The sequence below is a fragment of the Aegilops tauschii genome, chromosome 6, assembly GCF_002575655.3.
Source record: "Aegilops tauschii subsp. strangulata cultivar AL8/78 chromosome 6, Aet v6.0, whole genome shotgun sequence".
NCBI classification, from domain to species: Eukaryota; Viridiplantae; Streptophyta; class Magnoliopsida; order Poales; family Poaceae; genus Aegilops; species Aegilops tauschii.
The window spans coordinates 69,813,723-69,826,589 of NC_053040.3; positions in this window are offsets into that span (position 1 = coordinate 69,813,723).

A 12,867-nucleotide genomic window follows, 5' to 3' on the forward strand; every position below is an offset into this window, starting at 1 on the left:
GATGGTGTAATGAGATGGAGCTGCAGCGGCAATAAGCATATATGGTGGCTAACATACGCGAAAGAGAGCGAGAAGAGAAGCAACGGAACGGTCGTCATCTAGCAATGACCAAGAAGTGATCCTGAACTCCTACTCACGTCATTCATAACTCAAGCCGTGTTCACTTCCCGGACTCCGCCGAGAAGAGACCATCACGGCTACACACGCAGTTGATGTATTTTAACTGGGTCAAGTGACAAGTTCTCTACAACCGGACATTAACAAATTCCCATCTGCCTCATAACCACGGGCACGGCTTTCGAAAGATAATACCCTGCAGGGGTGTCCTAACTTAGCCCATCATAAGCTCTCACGGTCAACGAAGGATAAACCTTCTCCCGGAAAGACCCGATCAGTCTCGGAATCCCGGTTTACAAGACATTTCGACAATGGTAAAACAAGACCAGCAAAGCGGCCCGAATGTGCCGACAAATCCCGATAGGAGCTGCACATACCTCGTTCTCAGGGCACACCGGATTGTCCAAGCTTCCGATAGGCCAGACCAGAGTTGCCCCTGGTGGCCACCGGCGACTGACAGGTTGGACCAATACTCAGAGGAGCACTGGCCCGGGGTTTAAATAAAGATGACCCTCGGGCTCTAGAAAACCCGGGGGAAAAAGGCTTAGGTCGCAAATGGTAAAACCAAGGTTGGGCCTTGCTGGAGGAGTTTTATTCAAGGCGAACTGTCAAGGGGGTCCCATAAATCACCCAACCGCGTAAGGAACGCAAACTCAAGGAACATAATCCCGGTATGACAGAAACTAGGGCGGCAAGAGTGGAACAAAACACCAGGCATAAGGCCGAGCCTTCCACCCTTTACCATATATATATAGATGCATTAATTAAATAAGAGATATTGTGATATCCCAACATATCCATGTTCCAACATGGAACCAACTTCAACTTCACCTGCAACTAGCAACGCTATAAGAAGGGCTGAGCAAAAGCGGTAACTTAGCCAAACAACGGTTTGCTAGGAAAGGTTGGTTAGGGTCTGACATGGCAATATGGGAGGCATGATATAGCAAGTGATAGGTAGCGCAGCATGGAAATAGAGCGAACAACTAGCAAAGCAAATATAGAAGTGATTTCGAGGGGTGGTCATCTTGCCTGCAAGGTTCTCAGAGTTGTCGAAAGCTTGATCCTTGTAAGCGTACTCAAAAGGTTCCTCGTTCACGAACTCATCTCCCGGCTCTACCCAAGACAAGAACACAAGCAACGGAACCACAATCAATCACGAGAAATGCCCAAGCAACATGATGCAAAACATGTATGATATGCAAGATATGATATGCGATGCATATGCGTGCTCCGGAAGGAAAAATGATGAACAAGGCAGTAACTTGGCAAACCAAGCATGCCACTGGAAAGATGAGATGATAGCACTTAAAATGCAACAAGTAACAATGCTACAACACTCGAACATAGCAACAAAGCATATGGAAGTAATCTACAGGAGATGCTTGACAAAAGATGAACACTGAGCTACGGCTAGTTCACAACATAACAAGCTCAAACAAGCATGGCAAAAGTGCAAAAGATAACAGGTTCACAGACTTGGTGAAATTACTGGACATGGCAGAAAACAGCATCAGGTAGCAATGTTCAGAGCACAAAAACAACATGCTACAGGAACTTAACATGGCAAAACAAGGCATGGCAGTATTGTACTAAATGCATATGACAAAAGTCCCTTACTGACCATGAGCCAAAAAGGACCAGAAGTTATGATGGCAACCTTGTAAACATAGCAAGTTTCGTTAACAGGTTTCAGACTTGGCAGAAAACAGAGCATGGCAGAAACAGACATTATGAGGGCATCTTTGTGAGCTTGATGCACTCACCACTAGGAAATTCATGACAAAACAAGCATACCTACAGCAAGATGGCATGTTTAATAAGCTATCCATGGCAAGAGAAAATACATAGCATGTATGGATCAACTACAATAAGCTTGGCAAAATTGAATGACACGTAAACAATCTGCCAGAAATATTTTATAGCAAAAGTAGAGCAAGATTGAGTCATTCTATGGCACTCCATAATTCCAAACAAGCACAGTAATGGATCAACTATAACAATAGCTACAAAACATCCTTACTGAACATCTCCAAAATATGCATGGATCTTTCTGTATCATCAAGCTTACATGGAAACAAAATAACAGCAGACAAAGACACAGAAAACACTAAGTCCCTGAAATCAGAAACATTATGGAGCCTAGTTTGCATGCTTGTTCTATTCACCACATAGATCACAAAAATACAAGGCATACACCAATGCAAAGATGGCATGGCATACAACAAAACACATGTAGAGCTCATGCCCATAAGATGCACAGATTAAATGATACAAAAATGACAAATCTCCAAGTTCTGTTAAGAACCAGCAGATAACAGCAACTAGCACTCTTGCAACAGAGATTTGGGCATCAAGATGGCCTCTAATGAACATTGTACAATTGAACAAAATGTAGAGCATCACGAGACGAACAATTTGACATATTACACGCGCGAAACGGAGCTATATGCAGAGAGTTATGATGCTATAAATATGGGCACTTGCTGTGAAACTTAGAGGACTTAGAGAAATTTAGGGTTCGGGAAAGTCAACGCATGCAGTATACCAGATCCGATCGGGGCCTGGGCTCCTCGCCGGCGACGGGAGAAGAGGAGGAGACAGCGGGGATGAGGGGGCTGCCGGAGGGAGGAGGAGCAGGGCCGGAGGGCGACGAGGCAGTGGTGCCGGAGCACGGCGGCGCGGGGCGGCGGCGACGACCGGCGGGAGCGCGGGCGGCGAACGGCGGTGCCGGCCGGCGGAGAGGCCGCGGCGGCGCGGGCCAGGTGTGGCGGCGGCGCACGGGATCCGGCGGCGGAGACGGCAGGGCAGCGCAGGGCCCGGTCGCGGCGCGGGCGGGCCGCGGCGGCGCGAAGGCGGCGGTGACACGTGGCGGCGGCGGTGGGAGCGGACGTGTCCGTCGGCGGACGTTTTCGTCCGGCGGCGCACGGTGGAGAATTTTAGGGTTTCATCTGCGATTGATTCCGGGAGGGGAGGCATATGAATAGGTAGAGGGAGCTAGGAGAGTCCAAATGAGGTGCGGTTTTCGCCCACACGATCGTGATCGAACGACCTAGAGCATGGAAGAGAGTTTGGTGGGTTTTGGGCTGGTTTTTAGGGGTTTTTGCTGCACACACAAATGGCATCTGCGGTTACCCGGTTAACCGTTGGAGTACCAAACGACCTCCAAATGGAACGAAACTTGACGGGTGGCCTCCCGGTAGTATACCAAGGCCACTTAACAAACCTCTCTCCATTCCGAGAATGTTTGACACCCGCTCACGAAAGAAAACAAGAGGGGTGCACCGGAGGAGATGGGAGCGCCGGATTGCAAAACGGACAACGGGGAAAATGCTCGGATGCATGAGACGAACACGTATGCAAATGCAATGCACATGATGACATGATATGAAATGCATGACATGAACAAAATGCAAAACGAAAGACAAAACCTGAACACGGAGGGAATATCATAACACATAGCCGGAAATGGCAAGAGTTGGAGTTACAAATATGGAAAGTTACATCCGGGGTGTTACACTTCTTATCTCTCTCTTTGGTTCTCAATACAAAGTTCTCGGTGTTCTTGGAGATCTATTCGATGTAATACTCTTGCGGTGTGTCTGCCGAGATCCAATGAATTGTGGATTTATGATCAAGTCTATCTATGAATAATATTTGGTTTTTCTCTGAATTCTTATATGCATGATTTGTTATCTTTGCATGTCTCTTCGAATTATCGGTTTAGTTTGGCCTACTAGATTGATCTTTCTTGCAATGGGAGAAGTGCTTAGCTTTGGGTTCAATCTTGCGGTGTCCTTTCCCAGTGACAGTAGGGGCAGCAAGGCACGTATTGTATTGTTGCCATCGAGGATAAAAAGATGGGGTTTATATCATATTGCTTGAGTTTATCCCTCTACATCATGTCATCTTGCCTAATGCGTTACTCTGTTCTTATGAACTTAATACTCTAGAGGCATGCTGGATAGCGGTCGATGTGTGGAGTAATAGTAGTAGATGCAGAATCGTTTCGGTCTACTTGACACGGACGTGATGCCTATATTCATGATCATGCCTAGATATTCTCATAACTATGCGCTGTTCTATTAATTGCTCGGCAGTAATTTGTTCACCCACCATAATATATGCTATCATGAGACAAGCCACTAGTGAAACCTATGGCCCCCGGGTCTATTTTCCATCATATAAGTTTCCGATCTACAATTCTAGTTTACTATTTATTTTGCAATCTTTATTTTCCAATCTATACAACAAAAATACCAAAAATATTTATCTTACTATCTTATCAGATCTCACTTTTGCGATTGGCCGTGAAGGGATTAACAACCCCTTTATCGCGTTGGTTGCAAGGTTCTTGATTGTTTGTGCAGGTACTAGGTGACTTGCGTGTTATCTCCTACTGGATTGATACCTTGGTTCTCAAAAACTGAGGGAAATACTTACGCTACTTTGCTGCATCACCCTTTCCTCTTCAAGGGAAAACCAACGCATGCTCAAGTGGTAGCAAGAAGGATTTCTGGCGCCGTTGCCGGGGAGATCTATGCTCAAGTCAAGTCAAGACATACCATGTACCCATCACAAACTCTTCTCCCTCGCATTAAATTATTTTCCATTCGCCTCTCGTTTTCCTTTCCCCCACATCTAAAACGATTTTCAAAAACCTTTGCCTGTTCTTTGCCTCTTTTCCATCCGCTTCTTTCCGCTTGCTTTTTGTGTGCTTGTGTGTTGGATTGTTTGTCATGATGGCTTAAGATAATACTAAATTGTGTGACTTTTCCAATACCAACAACAATGATTTTATTAGCACTCCAATTGCTCCTATTACCGATGCTGAATCTTGTGAAATTAATGCTGCTTTGTTGAATCTTGTCATGAAAGATCAATTTTCTGGCCTTCCTAGTGAAGATGCCGCTACCCATCTAAACAACTTTGTTGATTTGTGTGATATGCAAAAGCAGAAGGATGTGGATAATTATATTGTTAAATTGAAGCTATTTCCGTTTTCTCTTAGGGATCATGCTAAAACTTGGTGCTCTTCTTTGCCTAAAAATAGTATTGATTCATGGAATAAGTGCAAAGATGCTTTTATCTCTAATTACTTTCCTCCCGCTAAGATCATCTCTCTTAGGAATGATATTATGAATTTTAAACAACTTGATCATGAGCATGTTGCACAAGCTTGGGAGAGGATGAAATTAATGATACGTAATTGCCCTACACATGGTTTGAATTTATGGATGATTATACAAAAAAATTATGCCGGATTGAATTTTTCTTCTAGAAATCTTTTAGATTCAGCCGCGGGAGGCACTTTTAGGGAAATCGCTTTAGGAGAAGCTACTAAACTCCTAGATAATATTATGGTTAATTATTCTCAATGGCACACCGAAAGATCCACTAGTAAAAGGGTTCATGCGATTTAAGAGATTAATGTTTTGAGTGGAAAGATGGATGAACTTGTGAAATTGTTTGCTAATAAGAGTGTTTCTTCTGATCCTAATGATATGCCTTTGTCCACTTTGATTGAGAATAGTAATGAATCTATGGATGTGAATTTCGTTGGTAGGAACAATTTTGGTAACAACGCGTATAGAGGAAACTTTAATTCTAGGCCGTTCCCTAGTAATTCCTCTAATAATTATGGTAATTCAAATATTCAAAAAAATTATGGTAATTCCCACAACAACTCTTATGGAAATTTTAATAAGATGCCCTCTGATTTTGAGACTACTGTTAAAGAATTTATGAATTCACAAAAGAATTTCAATGCTTTGTTTGAAGAAAAATTGCTTAAGGTTGATGAGTTGGCTAGGAACGTGGATAGAATTTCTCTTGATGTTGATTCTTTGAAACCTAGATCTATTCCACCTAAGCATGATATCAATGAGTCTCTCAAAGCCATGAGAATTTCCATTGATGAGTGCAAAGAAAGAACCACTAGAATGCGTGCTAAAAAGGATTGCTTTGTGAAAGCATGTTCTTCTAGTTTTCATGATAATAATGATGAAGATCTAAAATTGATTGATGTGTCTCCTATTAAATCTTTGTTTTGCAATATGAATCTTGATAATGATGGGACTGGACATGAGTCAACTTTAGTTAAAAGGCGTCCCAATAATTCGGAGTTTTTAGATCTTGATGCAAAAATTGGTAAAAGTGGGATTGAAGAGGTCAAAACTTTAGATAGGAATGAACCCACTATTTTGGATTTCAAGGAATTTAATTATGATATTGATCTTTGATAGATTGTATTTCCTTGTTGCAATCCGTGTTAAATTATCCTCATGCTTATAGTCAAAATAAAGCTTTTACCAAACATATTGTTGATGCTTCAATGCAATCTTATGAAGAGAAACTTGAACTATAAGTTTCTATCCCTAGAAAACTTTATGATGAATGGGAACCTACTATTAAAATTAAAATTAAATATCATGAATGTTATGCTTTGTGTGATTTGGGTGCTAGTATTTCCACGATTCCAAAAACTTTGTGTGATGTGCTAGGTTTCTATGAATTTGATGATTGTTCTTTAAACTTGCATCTTTTGGATTCCACCATTAAGAGACCTATGGGAAGAATTAATGATGTTCTTATTGTTGCGAATAGGAATTATGTGCCCGTAGATTTTATTGTTCTTGATATAGATTCCAATCCTACATGTCCTATTATTCTTGGTAGACCTTTCCTTAGAACGATTGGTGCAATTATTGATATGAAGGAGGGGAATATTAGATTCCAATTTCTGTTAAGGATGGGCATGGAACACTTTCCTAGAAAGAAAATTAAGTTACCTTATGAATCTATTATGAGATCCACTTATGGATTGCCTACCAAAGATGATGATACTTAGATCTATTCTCATTTTTATGCCTAGCTTGGGGCATAAAACGATAGCGCTTGTTGGGAGGCAACCCAATTTTATTTTTGTTCCTTGTTGTTGTTCCAGTTTAGTAATAAATATTTCATCTAGCCTCTGGTTAGATGTGGTTTTATGTTTTAATTAGTGTTTGTGCCAAGTAAAACCTATAGGATCTTCTTGGATAACAATTATTTATCTAGCTGAAAAGTCAGAAACTTTCTGTTCACGAAAACAATTGTTAAAAATCACCAGAACGCGATAAAATACTGATTCCAATTGAAGTATATCAATAAAAAATTATCTGGGACGTCCTATTTTGGTATATTTTTCTGAGTTACAGAAGTTTGCATTTGGTACAGATTACTACAGACTGTTCTGTTTTTGACAGATTCTGTTTTTCGTGTGTTGTTTGCTTATTTTGATGAATCTATGGCTAGTATCGGGGGGTATGAACCATAGAGAAGTTGGAATACAGTCGGTTTAACACAAATATAAATAAAGAATGACTTCATTACAGTACCTTATTGTGGTGGTTTGTTTTATTTCGCTAATGGAGCTCATGAGATTTTCTGTTGAGTTTTTTGTTGTGAAGTTTTCAAGTTTTGGGTAAAGATTTGATGGATTATGGAATAAGGAGTGGAAAGAGCCTAAAACTGGGGATGCCCAAGGAACCCCAAGGTAAAATTCAAGGACAACCAAAATCCTAAGCTTGGGGATGCCAGGGAAGGCATCCCCTCTTTCGTCTTCGTCTATTGGTAACTTTACTTGATGCTATATTTTTATTCACCACATGATATGTGTTTTGCTTGGAGCGTCTTGTATGATTTGAGCCTTTGCTTTTTAGTTTACCACAATCATCCTTGCTGTACACACCTTTTGGAGAGACACACATGAATCGGAATTTATTAGAATACTCTATGTGCTCCACTTATATCTTTTGAGCTAGATAATTTTTCTCTAGTGCTTCGCTTATATCTTTTAGAGCACGGTGGTGGTTTTATTTTATAGAAATTTTTGATCTCTCGTGCTTCACATATATTATTTTGAGAGTCCTTTAGAACAGCATGCTAATTTGCGTTGGTTAAAAATCTTAGTCCTAAAGTGATGAGCATCCAAGATAGGTATAATAAAAACTATCATATAATGTGCATTGAATATTATGAGAAGTTTGGTACTTGATAATTGTTTTGAGATATGAAGATGGTGATATTAGAGTCATGCTAGTTGAGTAGTTGTGAATTTGAGAAATACTTGTTCTAAATTTTGTGATTCTCGTAGCATGCACGTATGGTGAACCGTTATGTGATGAAATCGGAGCATGATTTATTTATTGATTGTCTTCCTTATGAGTGGCGGTCGGGGACAAGCGATGGTCTTTTCCTACCAATATATCCCCCTAGGAGCATGTGCGTAGTACTTCGTTTCGATAACTAATAGATTTTTGCAATAAGTATGTGGGTTCTTTATGACTAATGTTGAGTCCATGGATCATACGCACTCTCGCCCTTCCACCATTGCTAGCCACTCTAATACCGCGCACCTTTCGCCGGTATCATACACCCACCATATACCTTCCTCAAAACAGCCACCATACCTACCTATTATGGCATTTCCATAGCCATTCCGAGATATATTACCATGCAACTTACCACCGTTCCGTTTATTATGACACGCTTCATCATTGTCATATTGCTTTGCATGATCATGTAGTTGACATCGTATTTGTGGCAAAGCCACCGTTCATGATTTTCATACATGTTACTCTTGATTCATTGCATATCCCGGTACACCGCCGGAGGCACTCACATAGAGTCATATTTTTTTCTAAGTATTGAGTTGTAATTTTTGAGTTGTAAGTAAATAAAAGTGTGATGATCATCATTATTAGAGCATTGTCCCAGTGAGGAAAGGATGATGGAGACTATGATTCCCCCACAAGTCGGGATGAGACTCCGGACTGAAAATAAAAAAAGGGGAAAGAAAAGAGGCCAAAAAAGAAGAGAAAGGCCCAAACAAAAAAGAGAGAAAAAACGAATGAGAGAAAAAAGAGAGAAGGGACAATGTTACTATCCTTTTACCACACTTGTGCTTCAAAGTAGCACCATGATCTTCATGATAGAGAGTCTCCTATGTTATCACTTTCGTATACTAGTGGGAATTGTACATTATAGAACTTGTCTTGTATATTCCAATGATGGGCTTCCTCAGAATGCCCTAGGTCTTCGTGAGCAAGCGAGTTGGATGCACACCCACTTAGTTTCTTTTGATGAGCTTTCATACACTTATAGCTCTAGTGCATCCGTTGCATGGCAATCCCTACTCAGTCACATTGATATCTATTGGTGGGCATCTCCATGGCCCGTTAATACGACTAGTTGATGTGAGACTATCATCTCCTTTTTGTCTTCTCCAAAACCACCTTTCTATTCCACATATAGTGCTATGTCCATGGCTCACGCTCATGTATTGCGTGAAGATTGAAAAAGTTTGAGAACATCAAAAGTATGAAACAATTGCTTGGCTTGTCATCGGGGTTGTGCATGATTTAAATATCTTATGTGATGAAGATAGAGCATAGCCAGACTATATGATTTTGTAGGGATAACTTAATTTGGCCATGATATTTTGAGAAGACATGATTGCTTTGTTAGTATGCTTGAAGTATTATTATTTTTATGTCAATATTAAACTTTTGTCTTGAATCTTTCAGATCTGAACATTCGTGCCACAATAAAGAAAATTACATTGAGAATTATGCTAGGAAGCATTCCACATCAAAAATTCTGTTTTTATCATTTACCTACTCGAGGACGAGCAGGAATTAAGCTTGGGGATGCTTGATACGTCTCCAACGTATCTATAATTTTTTATTGTTCCATGCTATTATATTATATGTTTTGGATGTTTAATGGGCTTTATTATGCACTTTTATATTATTTTTGGAACTAACCTACTAACCAGAGGCCCAGTGCAAATTGCTGCTTTTTTTCCTATTTCAGTGTTTCACAGAAAAGGAATATCAAACGGAGTCCAAACGGAATGAAACCTTTAGGAGAGTTATTTTTGGAACAAACACAATCCAGGAGACTTGGAGTGGACGTCAAGGAAGCAACGAGGCGGCCACGAGGCTGGGGGCGCATCCAGGGGGGTAGGCGCGCCCCCCACCCTCGTGGGTCCCTTGTGGCTCCTCTGACTGACTTCTTTCGCCTATATATACTCATATACCCCGAAAACATCCAGTAGCACCACGAAACCCTATTTCCACTGCCGCAACCTTCTGTACCCGTGAGATCCCATCTTGGGGCCTTTCCCGGCGCTCAGCCGGAGGGGGAATCGATCACGGAGGGCTTCTACATCAACACCATAGCCTCTCCGATGACGTGTGAGTAGTTTACCTCACACCTTTGGGACCATAGTTATTAGCTAGATGACTTCTTCTCTCCCTTTGGATCTCAATACAAAGTTCTCCTCGATTCTCTTGGAGATCTATTCGATGTAATTCTTTTTGCGGTGTGTTTGTCGAGATCCGATGAATTGTGGGTTTATGATCAAGATTATCTATGAACAATATTTGAATCTCCTCTCAATTCTTTTATGTATGATTTGTTATCTTTGCAAGTCTCTTCGAATTATCAGTTTGGTTTGGCCTACTAGATTGATCTTTCTTGCAATGGGAGAAGTGCTTAGCTTTGGGTTCAATCTTGCGGTGCTCGATCCCAGTGATAGTAGTAGATGCAGAATCGTTTCGGTCTACTTGACACGGACGTTATGCCTATATTCATGATCATGCCTAGATATTCTCATAACTATGCGCTTTTCTATCAATTGCTCGACAGTAATTTGTTCACCCACCGTAGAATATGCTATCTTGAGAGAAGCCACTAGTGAAACATCTGCCCTCGGGTCTATTTTCCATCATATAAGTTTCCAATCTATTTTATTTTGCAATCGTTACTTTCAATCTATACAACAAAAATACCAAAAATATTTTTATCTTATTATCTCTATCAGATCTCACTTTTGCAAGTGGCCATGAAGGGATTGACAACCCCTTTATCGCGTTGGTTGCAAGGTTCTTATTGGTTTGTGTAGCTACGAGGCGACTTGTGTGTAACCTCCTACTGGATTGATACCTTGGTTCTCAAAAACTGAGGGAAATACTTACGCTACTTTGCTGCATCACCCTTTCCTCTTCAAGGGAAAACCAACACAGTGCTCAAGAGGTAGCAAGCAACAACTTGCTTACCGTTCTTTTTGAAGTTCCCCTTCTTCCCTTTACCCTTTTTCTTGAAACTGGTGGTCTTATTGACCATCAACACTTGATGCTCTTTCTTGATTTCTACCTCCGTAGCCTATAGCATTGCGAAGAGCTCGGGAATTTTCTTATCTATCCCTTGCATATTATAGTTCAACACGAAGCTCTTGTAGCTTGATGGCAGTGATTGAAGAATTCTGTCAATGACACTATCATCAGGAAGATTAACTCCCTGTTGAATCAAGTGATTGTTATACCCAGACATTTTGAGTATATGCTCACTGACAGAACTATTCTCCTCCATTTTACACCTGTAGAACTTATTGGAGACTTCATATCTCTCAATCAGGGCATTTGCTTGAAATATTAACTTCAACTCCTGGAACATCTCATATGCTCCATGACGTTCCAAACGTCGTTGAAGTCCCGGTTCTTAGCCGTAAAGCATGGCACACTAAACTATCGAGTAGTCATCAGCTTTGCTCTGCCAGACGTTCATAACATCTGGCGTCGCTCCTGCAGCGGGTTTGGCACCTAGCGGTGCTTCGAGGACATAATTCTTCTGTGCAGCAATGAGGATAATCCTCAAGTTACGGACCCATCCTGTGTAGTTGCTACAATCATATTTCAACTTAGATTTCTCTAGGAACGCATTAAAATTCAAAGGAACAGTAGCACGGGCCATTGATCTACAAAAACATAGACATGCAAAATACTATCAGGTACTAAGTTCATGATAAATTAAAGTTCAATTAATCCTATTACTTAAGAACTCCCACTTAGATAGACATCCCTCTAATCATCTAAGTGATCACGTGATCCAAATCAACTAAACCATGTCTGATCATCACGTGAGATGGAGTAGTTTTCAATGGTGAACATCACTATGCTGATCATATCTACTATATGATTCACGCTCGACCTTTCGGTCTCTGTGTTCCGAGGCCATATGTGCATATGCTAGGATCGTCAAGTTTAACCCGAGTATTTTGCATGTGCAAAACTGGCTTGCACCCGTTGTATGTGAACGTAGGGCTTATCACGCCCGATCATCACGTGGTGTCTCGGCACGAGGAACTTTCGCAACGGTGCATACTCAGAGAGAACACTTGTACCTTGAAATTTAGTGAGAGATCTTCTTATAATGCTACCGCCGAACTAAGAAAAATAAGATTCATAAAGGATAAACATCACATGCAATAAATATAAGTGATATGATATGGCCATCATCATCTTGTGCCTTTGATCTCCATCTCCAAAGCACCGTCATGATCACCATCGTCACCGGCTTGACACCTTGATATCCATCGAAGCATCGTTGTCGTCTCGCCAACTATTGCTATCACGACTATCACTACCGCTTAGTGATAAAGTAAAGCAATTACATGGCGATTTCATTGCATACAATAAAGCGACAACCATATGGCTCCTGCCAGTTGTCGATAACTCTGTTACAAAACATGATCATCTCATACAACAATTTATATCATCACGTCTTGACCATATCACATCACAACATGCCCTGCAAAAACAAGTTAGACGTCCTCTACTTTGTTGTTGCAAGTTTTACATGGCTGCTATGGGCTTAGCAAGAACCGTTCTTACCTACGCATCAAAACCACAACAATTTTTCGTC